The sequence below is a fragment of the Crocuta crocuta genome, unplaced genomic scaffold (assembly GCF_008692635.1).
Source record: "Crocuta crocuta isolate KB4526 unplaced genomic scaffold, BGI_CrCroc_1.0 scaffold167, whole genome shotgun sequence".
NCBI lineage: Eukaryota > Metazoa > Chordata > Mammalia > Carnivora > Hyaenidae > Crocuta > Crocuta crocuta.
In genome coordinates, this window is record NW_027532406.1 from 10,562,604 (window position 1) to 10,582,784 (window position 20,181).

Here is a 20,181-nt window from a genome sequence, read left to right on the forward strand (position 1 = left end):
GTTAAGCGTCCGACGTCAGCTCAGGTCATGATCTCACCGTTCGTTGAGTTCAAGCCCTGTGTCAGGCTGAGAGCTAGCTCAGAGCCTGGAGCCTGTTTCGGATTCTGTGTCTCCCTCTCTCTCTGATCCTCTCCTGCTCGTGCTGTCTCTTTCTCTCTCAGAAATAAATTAAAACATTAAAAAAAATTTAATACAATTTATGTTTAATTTTTATTTAAATTCCAGTTAATACATATTGTTATTTTTAATATAAACAGTCTCTTTTTAAATGAATTAAGAGAAGAAGCAATGGTTTTAAATATTTACCTAGGGGCGACTGGGTGGCTCAGTCACTTAAGCATCTAAATCTTGATTTTGGCTCACGTCATGATCTCCCAGTCATGAGACTGAGCCCCAGGGGCAGAGACAGAGACAGAGAGAGAATCTAAAGCAAACTCCACACACAGTGGAGCGCCTGGGACGCTGGGGCGCCTGGGTGGCTCAGTCAGTTAAGCATCCATCTTAGGCTCAGGTCATGATCTCACTGTCTTGTGGATTCCAGCCTCGCGTCAGGCTCTGTGCTGACAGCTCAGAGCCTGGAGCCTGCTTTGAATTCTGTGTCTCCCTCCATATCTCTCTCTCTCTCTCTCAAAAGTAAATAAACATTGAAACAATTTTTTTTATTTTTTTAATGTTTTTTTTTTCTTTTATTTATATCTAGGATAGAGAGAAACAGCGTGAGCAGGGGAGGGTCAGAGAGAGAGGGAGTCACAGACTGAAACAGGCTCCAGGCTCTGAGCTGGCAATCAGCACAGATCCCGACGGGGGGCTCGAATCCACGAACCGCGAGATCATGACCTAAGCGAAAGTCGGACGCTTAACCGACTAAGCCACCCAGGCGCCCCTGAAACAATTTTTAAAAAGACTCTCTCTCTGCCTCTCCCCCACTATCTCAAATATGTATATATATACACAAACATACACACACACATTTTTACCCTTCAAAGCATCACTTCTCCACTTCTCATGATTTTCATTTCATCCTACAGTCCTAGAGCACTAGAGCATTTTCTCTCAGCCCAAAATTTTCCATTAGTTGTTTTTCCATTCTTTTTTCCTCTATTTTCCTTTTTTTTTTTTTTTTTGGTACAGCAGTCCCTGAAAACAAATTTTCTCAACAAAATTTATCTTTTATTTATGTGTAACTATAAGTATTTTGCCTTTATTTTTGGAGTACTTTTTAACTGGCCATACACACCTGATTTGGAGTGTTTGCTTTTTAAATTAATGTCAGAGATGTCTTATCTCTGGCCTCCATTGTTTTTTATGTACATTTGTTTTGATAGTATGCTTGATTATTTTTGAAATGTATTTTTATTGAATATGGAAATCTAGATTCAAAAGTGTAGTAACAAACTACCAAAAATGTAGTGAGTTAAGACAATACAAATTTATTATCTTACAGTTTTCTTTTTTTTTTTTTTTANAGTCCTCTAAGTCCGAAGTCTGAAATAGATCACACAGGGCTAAAGTTAAAGGGTTGGGAAAACTGTGCTCTCTTCTGCAACCCTGGAAAAGAACCTGTTTCCTTCAACTTTCTAGTCTCTAAAGCCCACCTGCATTACTTGATTCTAAAGCCCACCTGCATTATTCCATGTTCAAAGCCAGCAATGGCAGATGGATTTCTTCTCATAGCTCTTCTTTCAATCTGACTTTCTCTTCCACCTCCTTCGCCCCCTTCTAAAGACTTTACCATTACATAAGGCCCACCTGAGTAATCCAAGGTATATCTCCCTATTTTAAGGTGAGTTGATTACCAATCTTAATTCTATTGTTACCTCCATTCCTTTGCCATAGAACCTAACTTTCAGGTTATGGAGATTAGGACATAGATATAATTGGGGATCATTATTTTACCTACTACAATATGTAATTTATCTGTGGTCTACTGTTGTTTAATTGCATCAGTCTGAGTAAAGCACAGAAAACTTACCCCATATGCCTGTGCTTTCTCCCATTTATAGTAAAAGTACACTAAATATTCTTTCTGTACACATTTGGTTTGCATGGTCTCTTTTTCCTAGACCAAATAAAGTCCTAACTAAAAGTACATGCATGCAAGCATACATACATACATAGAGAAATAAATAAGAAATTTCATCAGCATTGTTTAAACAAATATCAAGGTTGCTTTCCAAAATACTTACCCACTGAGGCTAGGCTATATTAAGTGCCAGAGAACAGGAATGGGAAGGACAAGAAAGGAGAGTGGCAAAGCTATAATTAAAGGATACAAAGTAATTGACAATCTGGACAAAGGAAGACATTAAAAACACTCCTTTAGCAGGGCAGATTCTTTAGATCCTAAAATTTGGTAAGCCTAAAAGGAAGTCCTCAGCATTTGTAAGTGATCAAAGATATGAAAACATCTTATTTTTCTTACACTCATAGTCCCTCTTTTTTTGGAGCCAGAAGCTAGTGGAGTGCTCAGCCCAAAAGACTTTGCTAAATTTGCTAAATATACCAGATATGACCTTTCATTTAAAAGAATCTAATATAATGAGTGAATTTAATCAAATACTGTTTTTTTTTTCTTTCTTTCTTCTTCCTTCAAAATATATACCTGGTCATTTTTCACACTTAACTGCATATTAAGGTGTAAAATGTGTAAATTAACAATATCACCCTTTTTCATAGAACATGTCAGAATAGTAAATAGCCACCTAATGTAATCGAAAGTGCACAGAATTAGTGGTTGGAAAACCAAGATTCTATCTTGGAAAACATTTTGTACAAAAACTAGCAGAAACATTTTTTTTTCTTTTTTTTAGGAGAGAGAGCATGAGCTGGGGAGGAGGGCAGATCAGGGAGGGAGAGAGAGAGAGAGAACCCTATCAGCACAGATCCCAACATGGGACTCAACCCCATAACCCTGGGATCATGATCTGAGCTGAAATCAAAAGTTAGATGTTCAACCAACAGCCACCCAGGCACCCCTGAAACATTTTTTAAAATATTTTATTTATTTCTGAGAGAGAGAGAGAGAGACAGCGTGAGCAGGGGAGGGTCAGAGAGAGAGGGAGACACAAAATCCGAAGCAGGCTCCAGTCTCTGAGCTGTCAGCACAGAGCCCAAACCCATGAACCGTGAGATCATGATCTGAACCAAAGTCGGACGCTTAACCGACTGAGCCACCCAGGCGCCCCCCCCTGAAACATTTCTAAAAAGTAAGGTCATATTGCTGAATTTCCACACCTTTGTCATTAAAATTCCCAGGGATAATCTCGCTTAGGTCAGTAATTATTGCTAACTAAAACAAAATAAAGAATGCAATTTTTTATTTACAATGAGAAATTACTTGCTCAAGTCCAAAATATTCTAAGTCTGAATGGTCAGTGTCTTTTCCACATTTAGTTAAATGTATTTAGGTAAATTATAGTCAGTAAGTTTCTTGTTAAGCATGAAAGGAGAGCAAGATGAATGGGATCCACATTGACATTGCGCTGAGATGACCCAACATCCCTTCGCAATCTGGACAGTCTTGTCATTCAAGGTGAAGCACTGCCTTAAAATATAGTTAAGTCCTATGAATTTACTCCCTCATGAAGTTTGACCTTATTATGAAAATAATAACAGTCCTGTGACTAGGATTCCCCCAAACATACATATTATTTATTTTGATGTTTAGCCATTCCAAGTCCCCTGGCTAAGAATCCCTTAATAACCAGTTGTAATTGATGCATGTTTTATGATATCACAATTCAACAATTCAAATGTGCTCTCTATGTCACTAACATATTCATCTATGTTCTAATAGTGGGATACTCTCTTTGATAGTAGAGACTTTACCATATATTTTAAGACTGACATACCTTTATATGTTCTTGCTATGGTCATTTTTTAATGTAATCATGTGCCATTTAAAATAATTCTCAACAACTAAGAAAATACTTTCTTGGAATTTTGCTTAGCAGTTCATTAAGTTTACATATTTAGAGAGTAATTGAATTTGTTAAGAAATTAAGTCTTTTGATTCACAAACATGTATTCATCTAAATATCATTTTATGCCCTTCAATACAGTAAATTGATAGACTCTATTTTTTTTAATAAATATTTTGTTTATTTTAGTGAAGCTGGTACAGACAATGTCCATTTAAAACCCATATCCCAGGCCAAAAAGTACAATTAAAATCAAAAAGAGCAGTGTTCTGTTGAATACACTTCTGCATGAATAACTTTATTAACTGCTAATGAAAATCAGAACTTTTCTGGGATCTTCTGACAAGACTTTTCTTTTATCTTGAAATGTTTTCTCTTCAGTGAAGCCATCTTTGGAGTTAGTCATTACTCTCACGATCTCTGTATCTCGACTCCAGCCTGATATTTCTCTTCTTTTGGCCCAGACCCTCAAATTTTAAAAGAAGTTTCAAGTTAAGGAAAAGTCATTTTTACACAGTTCAGTTCTCTGAAAAACTTCCATCTCCCACTGAAAGTCATAGTCCAGGAGTGAAGCAATCACATACCAGAACTTCAGGCCAATTGGAAAGTCATTATGAACACTCACATTGGTCGATCTTATTTATCACAAGCCTGAAAATGCACGGTCCTGGAAAAGGTGGTGGCCTCTCTGTGCACACATATAATTTTTAAAAAGGAGAGGGCAATATGAAGGGGGCTGAGGTTTGATCACCAAAAATCAGCACAATGAATACAAATGATAATGAATAATGGGCACTAGAATTCAAATTACCAGATGTTTTAAAGAGATGGGGTGCCAGTTTTCATTTCCGTTTTGAACACATTACAAAAGAACTATTTTTAAAAATAAAAAAGGATTGAGGGTAAAGAAAAAAAAAAAGAATATCTAAATCGTTGAATGACCCCCTGTTTGTTCCTGATAAACTTCAATCACATCTTCTTCCTCCATTCCCAGTTCTTTTGGAGTGTGATTATCAGCAATTCTCTGACCTTCAAAGAGAAATCTGAGTGAATTCATTGGAACTCCCTGTCTTTGACAGTATGAATCTTTGAGTTTCTTGAGATGCGTTGTCATTTTCACTTTGAAGTGAATCTCACTGCTATCCTGTCCGATGACTTTGAGTTTAATGTATTCTCCTTCCTTCTTATTCCCTAAGTCCTCAGTTGAAGATTTTGCCTCCTGGTCGGACATGGTGATGGGGGCTTCACCCAGGGTCTCCGCACAGTAGCGGCCTTGGGTAGGCAGAACCTCGCTCCAGGGTTTACAAATCCATCTCTAGACTCTATGGTTTTTAAATTATTTCTATTTTATATACTTACATAGATTATTTGTATTATTAGTATTTATGTTACTTTTAAGGTATGGATTTAGATTTATTGAAGGTCTCTCTGAAAGTCTCAGTGTCTTTTGTGGTCAATTACCATATTTCCTATCTTCCAGTTTTACATTTAAATATAGATAGATAATAGATAGATATGTGTGTATATGTATGTAAGAATGTATGGATAGATGGATGGATAGATAGTTAGATAGAGGTATTTATTATATATATATGTGTGTGTGTGCATTTATTTAAGGCTCATTTTGTTGTTGGTGTGGTTGTTGTTGCTGTTAGTGCTCTCTTTATAGACTCTGGTTCTAGGACAGGTTGCCTGCGGCTGGCCAGTTGGCACCAACATGCTGATGGGGAGGGGCTATTAAAGGCTCATATTTAAATAATATTCTGCATATTGTTTTGTCCATTTGATATCTCTTGGACAGAGATAGATGTTCTATTACGAATATTGTTTTAACCAGGTCCCTTCATGACCCAGTATTCCAAATACATACCAGTGACATTCTTGTGACTTTATGCCTGAAGGCTTTATTCCTTTATGAGAGACTTATATCAAATGAGTAGCCCTCAGGGTGATGCCACCTGAGAATTGGAGTAAAAGTGCCCCAGGTACCCTACCGTTGTCATGGCCTAACTTTAAGTTGTGTTCTACAGTTTTCCAGTGTTCTCAATAGGGATATACTTTAGTTGCCCACAATAAGCACTGATTACATATCCTTTATTGGCTTCCTTACTTTTCCTATACCACATTTACACTATCTGTGGGATCACCTCCCAACTACATGGCCTCAAGTTATTGTCAAAGAGTGTGTTTCTTGTTTAACCCAACCTGAGACAGTTTCTCTCCCTTTCCATGCCCTGCCTATAGTTTCCACTCTACAAAAGTTGCCTTTGTGTTAGATCCTCATTATGAATTTAAGCCTGTAGTAATGTAAATTGTTACTCATTGCTTCCTTAACTGCTTTTTAACATTTTTTGACATTTATTTATTATTGAGAAAGAGAGACAGAGCATGAAGAGGGTGGGACAGAGAGAAGGGTAGACACAGAATCCGAAACAGGCTTCAGTGTCTGTGCTGTCAGCACAGAACCCGACACAGGGCTCGAACCCAACAAACTGCTAGATCATGACCTGAGCTGAAGTCGGACGGTCAACCAACTGATCCACCCAGGCGCCCCCCTAACTGCTTTTTTTTTTAACCCAAATCTTGTCAGTCTTCTAGATTCTAATTTATGTGCCTTTCTTCTTTCTTGTTTCTGTCTAGTATAACCAGGACTACTGTTGTGGCTGTTGTTTTTAATTTTCTGAATCTCTTTGTGTTTTATGGGTCAAATATATGTTGCACTACCAGATTTTGTTTTGTTAGCCAATCTGAAAATTATCTTCTTTGTTTTGATAGATTAAGCCAAAGCTTTTGGCACAATAAATAAATTTAGTTTTATCAAATAGTTTTATGTTCTATCCTTATGCAATATTATCTGTTTTAATTTGTCTTTCTCATTTTTGGTTTATCCTTATGTAGTTAAGAAAATTTTTTCTCTCTCTCCCTCTCTTTAATAATCTTACTAAATCTTCAAAGCATTTAAACATCACATACCATACTGTCTCATATACACACACTCACACACACACACACACACACACACACAATGCTTGTTAATGCTGGTTCTAAATACATATATATTCTATGCTAACCACCAAAGACTCTTCAGTAACTTTGATTATTGAAAACCCATTCCCTGGTAGATTCCATGGGAACAGTATTCCTTGAATTCTTGCATGTTTATAATAGTTAGCCTGTGTCTTTAATATTGCAGTTGTTTTGTCTGAATATAAAATACTTAGCCCACATTATCTTTTCTTGATTATCCTACATATATTAGTCCTTTGTCTTACAGCATAAAATATTGTTACCAGAAAGCCTGACATCAATATTTTAGTCTGAAATCAATATTTGTTTCTCTCTTAAAAGCAACTTGATCTTTTGTTGCTACATGCCCAAAAGACTTCTTTTTTCCATCTCCTTTAATGTTTATTTTTTTGAGAGTAAGAGACAGAGAAAGAGTGTGAGCGGGGTAAGGGCAGAGATGAGAGAGAGAGAGAGACCAAGGATCCAAAGTGGGTTCTGTGCTGACAGCAGTGAGCCCAGTGTGAGACTCAAACTCACAAACCAAGAGATCATCACCTGAGCCAAAGTCAGACACTCAACCTATGGAGCCACCCAAGTTCCCCTCCATCTCCTTTGAGGTCCAAAAGCTTTACTACAATGTCTCAATGTTGGCCATCTGGGACAATTTTCCTAGGAAGATGCAGGTTCAAGTTTTAATTTATCTCAGGAATTTTTCTAGAAATAATATAAAGGTCCAAATCCTTATTTATTCCTAGGAGAGTAACCAGGAAAAATGGATAATTGAGTATTCAAGAACATGACAGTGAAAGAGAAGGCAAACTCATTCTTTGACCAAGTAAGTTTTAGGTAAACAAGCTCAACTCATTTCTTTTATTTTTTTCTACAAGACATTTTCTCCCTGGTTTTGTCTGCCACTCAAGCACTTCCTAAACTCCACTCCAACTATCACAAAATCAAGTTGAGTCTCACAAAGCCACATTTTTTCTCACTTATTAACATGTCTCTCATTTGCATTTTATTTTATTGTATTTTGGTTGGCTTACTATAGTGCTATAATGTCCATTAAGTGATGCTTGTGAAATCTGGACTCTCCTCCACTCAGTCAAACTAGCTCAGTGTGTGGCTCATCCTTCGACTGTGGTTGGCAGAACCTAAATATTTTGCACCTTTCTTCTTCTTATATGATCTGCAACACGATATATTTTATTTTTTTAAATTTGTCTTCCTATATGTCTTTTAAGGGAGATCATTACTTTTTTGTTAAAATTTTTTAAGTCGATTTAATTTGAAAGAGACAGAGATAACATGAGTGGGGGAGGGGCAGAGAGGGGGAGAGAGAGAATCCCAATCAGGCTCCACACTGTCAGTACAGTGCCCCATGTGGTGCTCGAACTCACAAACCATGACATCATGACCCATGCCGGAACCAAGGGTCAGACACTTAGCTGACTGAGGTACTCAGGTGCCCCTCATGTATTTTAAAAACTATTCTCATATTGGTATAAAGCTTCTATTTTTAGTATTTTAATATACAAAAGATTTCCAAACACACATACCCATATGAGTAAATGATAAAATCTCTAAACAAAACATATAATGTATTTATAAACTCTATTCTTTTTTTCTCATAATACAACTCAATACATTACAATGTGTGTGTGTCTATATATATATGTGTGTATACATATGTATACATATACATATATATACTTGAGAAAATCATTCCATTTCTCTGAGACTCTGCTTCCTCATATATAAAATGAAGGATTTGGGGGAAGCTGGATGGTTCAGTTGGTTAAACATCTGACTGCAGCTCAGGTCATGATGTCACGGTTTGTAAGCTTGAGCCCCAGGTAGGACTCTATGCTGATGGCCTCAAAACCTAGAGCCTGCTTCAGATTCTGTGTCTCCCTCTCTTTTTCTGTCCCTTTCCTATTCGTGCTCTATCTCTCAAAAATAATAAATAAATAAACATTTTAATTAATTAATTAATTAATTAATTAAAATGAGAGATTTGTAATGTATTCCCAAAGTGGTTTGAGACTCTCCTCCTCCCTCCCACAATGCAGTGGGAAGTATAAGGAATGAAGCCCCAGAAATTCCAAGGCTTGCCATTCTTAACCAACCAACTCTTGACTTCTTCCTTTTTTGTAATGAGATTCTGCAGAGGATTTCACTTAAATCAATTTTCTGAGATAAAAAAGTGTGAAAATCACAGCAGTAAATAATTATAAAAATGATTTCTAGATCTTAAAAATAAAAATGAAGGTAAAAGGACAGGAGGAAGGAAAAAATTATCATGCTTCCTTGGTTTTACAAATCAATCTTCAATGAAAACAAATATTTTCTTCAGTATTATACATGAAGTCATTAATGACCAATGATAATAATTATTTTCCTAAGGATTATCTATGACATCACCAATCTGGATAAAGAGAGGTTGCTAATGAACAGTTTAATCCATGTAACTCTCACCATATGAGAGAAAGTATAAAGGACTGATAACCAGCTCTTTTGCACCTGTACAATCACACTTTTTTTATGCTGGATTTTTTTCTGATTGGTTAAGTACTCATGATTTGTTAAATATTTTGCTTATCATCCTTGAAACTCAGACATGGCTAATGGTGGGGAGGGGTCATCACTGTAAGACATCTTATTATGGTGAAGAATAAACTGAGTGTGTCATTGTTTACAATTGAACATTTCTTTTTTTTTTATGTTTATCTATTTTTGAGAGAGAGAGAGACAGAGTGTGAGCAGGAGAGGGGCACAGAGAGAGGGAGATACAGAATCCAAAGCAGGCTCCAGACTCTGAGCTGTCAGCACAGACCCCAATGTGGGGCTCGAACTCAAGAACCACAAGATCATGACTTGAGCTGAAGTTGGACACTTAAGCAACTGAGCCACCCAAGTGCCCCTATAACTGAACATTTCTGATAGTAGTTGCCTCTAGTTGGTGATTTATATACCTAAATTTCAGTATGTAGCCTTTAGTCATGATATTAACTCATCCGCTGAATAAAGATTAAAAATATAGAAAGGACAGAGAACCTGGCTGACTCAGTTCGTAGAACATGTGACTCTTGATCTAGCGTTGTGAGTTCATGTCCCACACTGGGGGTTCATATTACTGAAAAATTAAATCTTTAAAAATATGGAAAGAATGAATATAAAATTCTTAAGGGCATATTAGCTCTGTTTTAATTTTTATTATCATAGATAAATGTTGTTAGACAATGAAGGAAAATCTGTACATTTCCACATACCTTTATCCATATATGTGTTATAATTAAGTATATTTTTTTACCTTAAAAATATATTATAATCCATTGAGCCTTTTCTTGTTTGGAGGAACATACCTCAGCTGTCTGTAATTGAGAGTTAAAGGATTGGACAAGAAAATTAAGACCAGTTTACTTCTGTTTGCCTGCTTGATTTTGTTTCACATAAATTTCTATTTCTCATTAAAAAACACAAACAGGAATACAAATAGCTCTTTCTGGTGCTATCTTTCTTAGTAGGTACTGCACTTGTCCCAGGAATGAACTTCAAAAATTAACTCTAGATCTGAATCATTAACTTTAACCTTTCAAGCATTTCAATTCAGTTAGAGAGTCCACATTTTCAGATTTGAGCTCTGGGGGCCACTTTTACAAGATTATTTTGATCAAAAAGGTATTTTCCTATAGGAATTGTGATTGAGAAGAACTGTGGCCCGTATTTTGAGTGAGAATGACCAAATATGTGATACACATTACTCGATGATAAAAAGTGAGTAAAAGTTAAAGTGAATTGATTTGCTATTCAATGTTGTCAAAATGTTCCTGACATCAAAATAGTAAATCAACATGGTGGACACATAAACCATTAGGACCCAACATAAATCATTCTACAGACTTCCCCTTTACTTGCTGAAGGCATGAGCATACTTATTCTATCACTGATCTGTTCTTCTTACCTGAGGAATGTTCTACTTCTATCTTTTTCTGTATCTATTTTATACCCTGCCCACCTCTCAAATTCAAGCTCAGATTTTATTCATCTTCTTCATGGTAACTTCTCTATTCCCCAATTACTCCAGGCCTGCCACAGGGATCTCTCTCTTCTTTTACTAATATAATACATATAATCTGCCTCAAATAATTTATACTTAAATATAAAATTTATTTGGCCTTTTAAGCACTTTAGCTCCTTTCCTCCAGCTAAATTTCAGGTTTTTTAGAGAACAGAAATTAGACATTCCTCTTTGTTATTAAACTACAAGATAGGTGCTCAAGAATAGAGTTCATTGAATAGAAGGGAAAAAATAGCATCAGGACTGAAATTCAAACATTCCCCTATTATATAAACATACAGATTATTAAAATATTCAACGATTTCCATTTCAATAGATAAATAACCAGTTCCCCATCTCCCACTCCTACCTCCTACCACCCAAATTCTCTCTTGTCACCCTGGATGTTTCCTCTCAATCTATAAACTAATAGTGTGATATGAGACACAAATGGGGGCTTCAAGCTCTCTGCCCCCAGCCTCATGGCCATTGTCTGTTCTAATGGGTTGTAGCCATGCTACAATGATGAATTTTACCACGGATTAATGTGTCATGTATCTTGAATCCAGGAGATAGTCTCTCATTCTGTGAAGACATTTCAGAAATTCTATTCTGAAAGTAAGAGTCTATAATCCTTACCAAATTAAAAAAATTGTGCTCCTAATGGTGAGTTCATACATTTTCTAGCTTTTAATATACATTATATTCTAATAATAAGCGTAGCAATTTTATTATGTATAGATGATGACACTATTGTTTTTAACACCAAGTAATGAGTTTCTTTTTCTGCTTTCCAGAAATTAATGACAATTAAATGAGTACATACAAAACTGAATTATATTACATAAATTATTAATGTACCATTAATCTAGTGGTGTGTTTGCATATTGGGTTCAGATATCTCTAAAATAACATATCATTGTATTAATTTATCTTGGCTCCAATAATTTGCCACTCTAGTTTTCAATAACAATAGTGAAAGCTGACAAAAACCAATGTGAAAATACCTTTTAAGTAATTGATCTAGAAACATGCAACCAGGAGTAAATGAAAGAAATTTTTCTTTTTTTACTAATGGATATGTTGTGAATGAGGGACAATAAGAATATTATGACAAAAATACTTATTCTAAAATCTGTTATTGATCATAAGTCCCTCTTAAAATATCACTATTTGGAAATAAAATTATGAGACTGAGAATAAAAATATAAAATAGGATATTTGTGATACATATTCTCCAAAAATGGCCACTTACACATTCCTCTCTTGTATGAGAACTCCACTCCTCCCATGAATAGATGGAGGCTTTGTCCCCTCCTTTTGAATATGAGCTACACATATGATCTGTTTTGATCAATAAGATAAGATGGAAGTGACAATGTTATCAGTTCTAGGACTAGCCTTTAAGAGACATTTGGTTTCTACTCTCTTGGAACCCAGCTGCTATGCTGTCACAAAATCTAGGCTATCCTGCCACAAAGTGAGATCACTTGGAGAGGTCCTGGAGAGTGAATCAAGTTAGGGAAAGAGAAGCTATGTGAAGGAGAGCTGAGGAGCCCCAGCAGTGGGCTACACAGTGTGAATGAGATCTTCCTCAACATCCAGCCCCACTCTTCTCCCAAATGAGTCCAGCTTACAATTAATTCAAAGGATGCCTCCTGGAGCAAAACCACCCAACCCATCTACATAATCATGAGTAATTGTAACTCATTGTTGTAAATTATTAAGGTTGGATAAGTTTGTTATGCCAAAATAGAGAACCCAAATGTCTTTAATATCACTTCCAATAGAGCCAATTTGACATATCCCTTCATTGGTGGTCTCCAGCTTAATTTTTTTTTTCTGTCTAAGCTCCAACGTCCATCTCCTATGTTGTAGAAGTCAGCTTACTTTCTGTGAAGAGGAATGAACTCTCTTGATTCTGAACTCACTCCTAGGAGTCTAGATTCATTGTATGGGTAGCCAGGGTAAAAGGGTGTAAGAGCACCTGGTTTCAGGGGTCCCAAACACCAGGTCTGACCACTTACTGCTGACAAAATCCGAAGGCAGAAAGACAAGTGGTGAGGAAACAAAACAGGAATTTATTGCAGCAAGGCCAACACCAGGAAGACAGCAGACAAATGTCTCAAAGACTATCTGCAAAATGCCAGAAATATTTCCAGGTTTATATGAGGAAAATGTGGGACAATGGTGAGTGAGTATGTGCAGGTGGGCAGTGAACATCAAGTGGATCATTGTCTTGGAAACAATCACAGGTGGGGTCTTGCTGGCTCAGGGTAGTCCTTCTTGCTTGGAGGGGGAGTTTCAGTTCACAGCCTAGGATGCTTTGCCTGCAGAGTCTTTGGCCCAAGTTAAGAGATAAGCCGAAAGGAAGAATTTAATTAGAAAATCTGGGGTCAAAAGGGAAGTAGTCGAAGTCCTTTTTGAATTTTTTTTTGTTTTGTTTTTCATGTGACAAAATACACACAAATTTGTGATTTTAACCATTTAAACAATTTTAAATGTAAATATGCAAATATTACCATTTTAAGGTGCACATTATGGTGACATGTAGAATATACAATTGTGTTCAATAATCTTTAGTACCTAGTTTCAGAATATTTCCATCACACTGAAATGAAACCTCATTTCCCCCGGCCCCTAAAAACCACTAATCTACTCTATCCATGTATGGATTTGCCTTTTAAAAATACTTCATATAAATGGAATCATACAATATGTGGCCTTTTGTGTCTGACCTCTTTCATTAACATAATATGTTCAAAGTTCATCCATCTAACTCATTGTTTTGAAGAAAGAAAGAAAGAAAGAAAGAAAGAAAGAAAGAAAGAAAGAAAGAAAGAAAGAAAGAAAAAGAGAGGAAAGAAGGAAGGGAAGAAGGAAGAATGATAGAAGGAAATAAAAAGAAAGGAAGAAATAAATCTTCCCTGGTTACCATCTCTGTAGAAGCCCACTCTTCCCATTAAGATGGGAACCTTAAAAGTGTTTCAACCTCTCCATTTCAGAGTAAAAGCATAGCATTACTTTTGCCTAACTGAAATTTCTTTTGTAGTTGTTTTCTTTCTCAAACAAAAGAGGAGCCTTTTGAAAAAGGTCAATTCTGTAGCCGCTCTTGTGCAAAAACCTCAGGCAGCTTTATATTTAGTAGATTGTCTCTGGTATTTATAGAGACTGATAGAGATTGTTGATGTGGTGGTTCATTTTATATGTCAACTTGACTGGAACACAAGGTGGCCAGGCATTGGTCAAACATTATTCTGGGTGTATCTGTTAGGGCGTTTCTGGATGCCTTAACATTTCAAACAGTATACTGGGTAAAGCAGATTGCCTTCTCTGACAGGGGTAGGCCTTATCTAGACAATAGAAGATCTGAATAGAGCCAAAAGTTTGAGTGAATTTTGCCTGTCTCACTGTTGAGCTGGGATATCAGTCTTTTCCTGCCCTTGGACTTGAACATACACCATCAGCTCTCCTTTGTCTTTGGCTTTTGGACTCTTTGTTGTCTTGGGTCTCCACCTTACTGACTCAGAATCTGTATATGAGTCATTCTTTATTATTTATAAGCATATCATAATTATAAGATACATTATAAAAATAAATATAATATCTAACATTATAAATATAATAATTAATATATAAATATATGTGTAAATATGCATATGTGTGGGTGTATTTTTCTCTTATGGGCTGTTTTTCTGGAGAACACTGACTAACAAACCTGCCTTTTTAAAAATTTCCTAGAAAATATATGATATAGTAAGTCAGAATGCGTCTCCATCAGCAACAGGCATTGTTTATTCATATCTCTAGAGAAAGCCTTCTGCTAAGGCTTTTTACTACTTTCAGAATATAAAATGATTTGGGGCCAAAAGATTAATACAATTGTTACAGTAAGATGTTATTTTCTTCCCCTTTACCTAATATTCCCCCCATTTAAAATAAGATATAAAATTGCTTTAAAACTGTTATCTTTAACATTTATCATTAGTATGACACTAATTAAAATCTGTGCCTCATATTCTAAAATTTAAATATGTCTTATTATTTCCAGGAGACTGGATATTGGAATCATCAGTGTTCAATTTTCTTAAGTTAACGAGTAGTCCATGGAAAAGAATAGCTCATGCCATGAGAAAAGAGAACCAAAATAAGAAAGTTGGAGCAAAATAAAACCAGCCTGTGTGAAAAGAGAGGTAAGATTTGAACACCTAGAGCATCGGTCATTTTAGTCTGTCCTCTGATCTAACCTGTGTGGAATCATGCCTGATCCTTAGGCGAGAGGCCTATGATGAGAGAGTATGCCCAAACTACATTAATTGGGAATCTGGGTGACTATTGTATCAAGTGCCAGTGGCATTAGCAATGAGACAAAAATCTCTCAACAGTGAGCAATGTTGTTGCTTTCAATAGTTAAGGGCACAATACAGCAATTTGGGCTTGTATATCAGCATGCCTTGCATTAGGCATTAGCAACCACAAGCCAGAAATCAATAGTTTCCAGCAGCCAGCATAAGGAGATACCCAATTCAAGAGAGTAGGAAAATCATGAATACCATATTGATTCCCAGGAGATATGTTTACAAGTCATACTGGGGATATGCTTTGAGAGGGCAGTTTTAGGAACTTCCAAGTAAAATACAGAGATGTACTCTTTTGTGACTTTTAATAATACCCTTTGTGTGCCACAGGCTTTGTGTTCCCAGGTTAGGCTGGCCTGATTACATCCACAGCAATGTCCTGGCCTACTCTCTGCGTATTCCTTTCATGCTGTTTATAAATTCAATGCCACCTGACTTATATAGCAAACTGTTATTTTCAGGAATAAGATAGAAAAATAGGAGTCTTTTTAAATGTATATTTCTTGAATGTAAACTTGTTCCTAAACCATATCTGGTGGTTTAAATTAAGTCCACTCTTTACTTTTTGAAAGTAAACTTTCTATGAAAAATTTAGGCACCAGCCTGTATATGGAAATTTTTGAAATATAAATTAATTTTAAATAATGCAAACTCACACTATACTTTTCAAGATGAAGCTTTTCCATTTAAATTTCATAAAAGATTAAGGCAGCTGAAAAAAGAATGTGGATGGACTCAAAGTAACAGTTTGCATTTAGATGCTGGAATACAGTAAGAGAAATGGTTTCATGTTTTCATTTGCATTTATATATGTGGGTAAATACAGGAGTAAAGATCAAGAGTCTGAACTCTGAAATGGCATTTCAATAAAACAATCTAGTGACAAACATTTTTTTCAGAGATCAAACAATTTCCTTCTTCCAGTATTTCTAGATAAAATATGATAAACCTTACTTTCCTACCTTCTGCATTTTAAGGGGGAGAAAATATGTTTTGGAAAATACTTATATGCAATCAAGTAGATGTTAGCTAAAAATGAAATCATCATCCTTTACCATATCAAATTCAATTATGCCTCCATTTTCAAAGTAGTACCCAGTGGCATACACATTTCTCTTGAATTTAAATCTAACATCAAACTTTTAAAAAATATTGCAGTATGATAACTTTAAAAACATAAATGCATACAGGTTGGGCATTAACTTAAAAATGTCTCATCTTCTTAATTATACATGTTACAACATGTATTAACATTGAATACATTTTGATATGTAAAAGAGTCAGATGCAAAAGGCCACATAATGTGTTATTTTATATATGTGAAATTTCCAGAACAGACAAAGTGACACAGATAGTAACCTGATGATTGCCGCAGCCACAGACTGGTGTGGCAGCAAGATAGGGAGTGATTGCTGTTGGATATGGGGTTTCTTTTTGGAGTGATAAAAATATCTAAAATTACATAGTGGTGACGCTTGCACAACTCAGTAAATATACTGAAACCCATTATACTGTACACTTTAATAGAGTGAATATGATTGCATGTGAATTATAGCACAACAAAGCTGTTATTAAAATAATAATAAAGAATAAACAAAAATATATAGGTCAAACAATAACAATACAACAAAATACAAGCAGACTAAATTGCATACATATATCCTTTTACAACAAGAACTTTTTATGAACCATACTGTATTTCCTTGACAGTGAGATTGAACATCTTTCCATATGTTTATTTTATATTTAATATTCCTCCTGTTTGAATCGCCTGCCTGTAATTTTTTTGATTATAGTTGACACTCTTAGTTTCAGGCATACATCTTACTGACTTGACAAAATTATACATTATGCTGTGTTTACCACAAGTGTATCTCCCATCTGTCTCCATATATCACTCTTATAATATCAGTGACTATTCTTTATGCTGTGCCTTTTATTCCTGTGACTTACTCTAAAATGTTGTCTTTTAAAATTTGAAACAATAGGGGCGCCCGGGTGGCTTAGTCGGTTGAGCGTCCGACTTTCGCTTGGGTCATGATCTCGCGGTTCGTGGGTTCGAGCCCCACGTCGGGCTCTGTGCTGACTGCCAGCTCAGAGCCTGGAGCCTGTTTCAGAGTCTGTATCTCCCTCTCTCTCTGACCCTCCCCTGCTCACGCTGTGTGTGTCTCTCTCTCTCTGCTAGAAATAAATAAAACATTTAAAAAAAAATAAATAAAATAAAATTTGAAACAATAAAATATAGGCAGCTGATACTAATAATCGTCATGGGAGGCAACAGTTAATAGTTCTTTGTTTTAAGTGCTTAAATATTAAATAAAGAACTGTAGAATCTTAGAGCTCTCAGATAATTTCTCAATAATTTCCAATATCCTTTCTTTTCCCCTGCCCCACCTTGCCAACCTCTGTTAAATGGCAAAAGCAGTCAGCAAGAGAGGTCACCTTTGGTTACACAACCATGGAAGCATTCTCAAGAATTCTTTCTAATAGTGATTGTGGGATTGCCTTGAAGGTAAATCTAAAAAATTTCTCTTACATGAGATGACTATTTTCCAATGGATTTATATAATCTTGCCCCCAGAGATGTTATCATCCCATTTTTAAATATAACACTCTGTACAAAAAATTTAGTATTCTCCTAAAAATCACTCCACACTGTTTAAGATAAAAATAGGCTCTTAACAAAAGGAAAAACCATGTACAGTCAAAGGGGATATCTGTTATACCATGCATTCAATTCTCAGAAAGATATAATTTTATGTCCTATCAACCCACCAGCTAACATGTCATTTTATTGACTTGAACCAGTTTGGTCAAATTTCAATGACGAAAGCCTTAAAAAAAATTAATGAAATTAAATAAAATGAAAGAAATTTTAGATTATTCCCAGTATAATCTGGAGATTTATTGTCATAGCCTAAGGGATCATGAAAACTCCATGTAACAATATAAGGAATAATTGTCTTATGAGAAAAGTTACACTTAGTTTCTTGAATTCAAGAAGTTTTGTTTACAGCTCCCTGTATATTTTAATTTTTTTTGTCATATTACATATAAAATTGCAATTCCTATCATCACCACACATTCCAATTTAAATGAATATCTAACTCTTCCTGAAACATCTGCCACATTACGTAGCAACATTATCACAGTGGTCTATAACCATCTGAGAGCAAATGGTTAGCATCTGTTTTGAACATAGTGAAAAAACTAACAAACAAAGTAAGATTATGATCAACCCTGACACATATGTAGATATGCCAACTCACATTGCATAAATCAGATTTGAGTATTCTTTCTCCTCACTTTTCTTAATATGCCAGGAATGGCAGCATATACAGAGATGTATAGAAATTAAGGAGAAAGTAATTAAATTTAAGTCTTAAATGCCCAGATGATGTTTATAAGCCTACACAATATTATAAAAGACTTTTAATTGGTCCTTAATAAAAGACGAGTTTCTTTGTAGGCAGGTGTCTTTGTCAATTTTGTCCAGAGAAACAGAGCCAACAAGGTGTGTGCACACACATGCATGCATGTGCATATGTACCTGTATGTGTATGCGCATGCATACATATATTGGGACGAGGAGAGATATTGGCTCATGCAATTATGGAGCCCTTAATCTTTTTCTGCAAGCTGGAGAACATTAAGCTGGTGGTGTGATTCACTTAATGTCTGAAGACTTGAGAATGGAGATCACCGATATCCAAGGGCAGGAGAAGACGATGTCCCAGCTTAAAATGAGACAGTGAATTCACACTTCTTCTCTCTCTTCTTTTTTTTTTTTTTCTTCCTATCCAGGCCCTCAAATAGATTGGATGATGCTTATCCCCACTGTGGAGGGCCATCTGATTTACTCAATCTACCAATTCAAATGCTAATCTCTTCTGGAAACACTCCCATAAACGCATCCTGAAATAATATGTTACCAGCTACTTGGAAACTCTTTAGCCCAGTCAAGTTGACATATAAAATTAACCATCACAGTAAGTTATAAATCACTTACAAATAAGCTACTGAAAACTCTCAGACTGCTGAACGATCTTGTACGATTATATTCTAAACAAGACTACGGATTTATGAGAGTGTTTATTTTTCTGCCACAGTTGAAGCTTATTGATTTTTTTGTACATCACTTCTTCGATTAAGAATGACTTTAAGGGCACTTGGGTGGCTCAGTTAGTTAAGTATTGGACTCTTGGTTGTGGATCAAGAATGATCTCACAGTTCCATAGGATTGAGCTCTGCATCAGGCTCTGTGCTGACAGTGTTGAGCCTGCTTGGGATTCTCTCTCTCTGTCTCTGTCCCTGCCCTGCTTGCACATGATCGCTCTCTCTCAAAATAAATAAACTTTAAAAAGAAAAAAAAAGAATTACTCTAAAATGTTCTTTAAAGTCAACTGGAGAGTAATAGCTGAGATTCTTCCAAGGACCCTCTCAGCAGTGGGTTGAGCCCATTTTATTTTTGTTACTAGCGTCACTTTTACTTTCTAGTGTACAATCCTAAAAGATGGCTGTCATTAATCCCTTCCCTCCTTCATTCAATCCCTTCCCTGCTGTTCTACACATCATAAAGCATACTCTACTTCCCTCTCATTGGCTCTGCACAGTGTAGTTTTATTTTGTTAGTAGACTATAGCAGACGAATGCAGTACCACTTTCAGGTTTGATTTCTAGGAAGCCTGTCAGGTGCTGCTCTTTCTCTTGAGAAGCCAGATATGATGTTGTAAACAAAATTATGTTGTATTACTGAATAAGGAGAAAACACATAAAAAGAGAATCCAAATGGAGTGGAAATGTTTCTGTCAAACATGTCAGTAAAGTTTTATTAGACTTA

General features: G+C 35.8%; 1 pseudogene; it reads right to left on the bottom strand.

Annotated features, from left to right (window-relative positions):
- Positions 1 to 4,554: 4,554 nt before the first annotated feature.
- Positions 4,555 to 5,151, bottom strand: LOC144243513 (small ubiquitin-related modifier 1 pseudogene; annotated as a pseudogene).
- Positions 5,152 to 20,181: the final 15,030 nt, after the last annotated feature.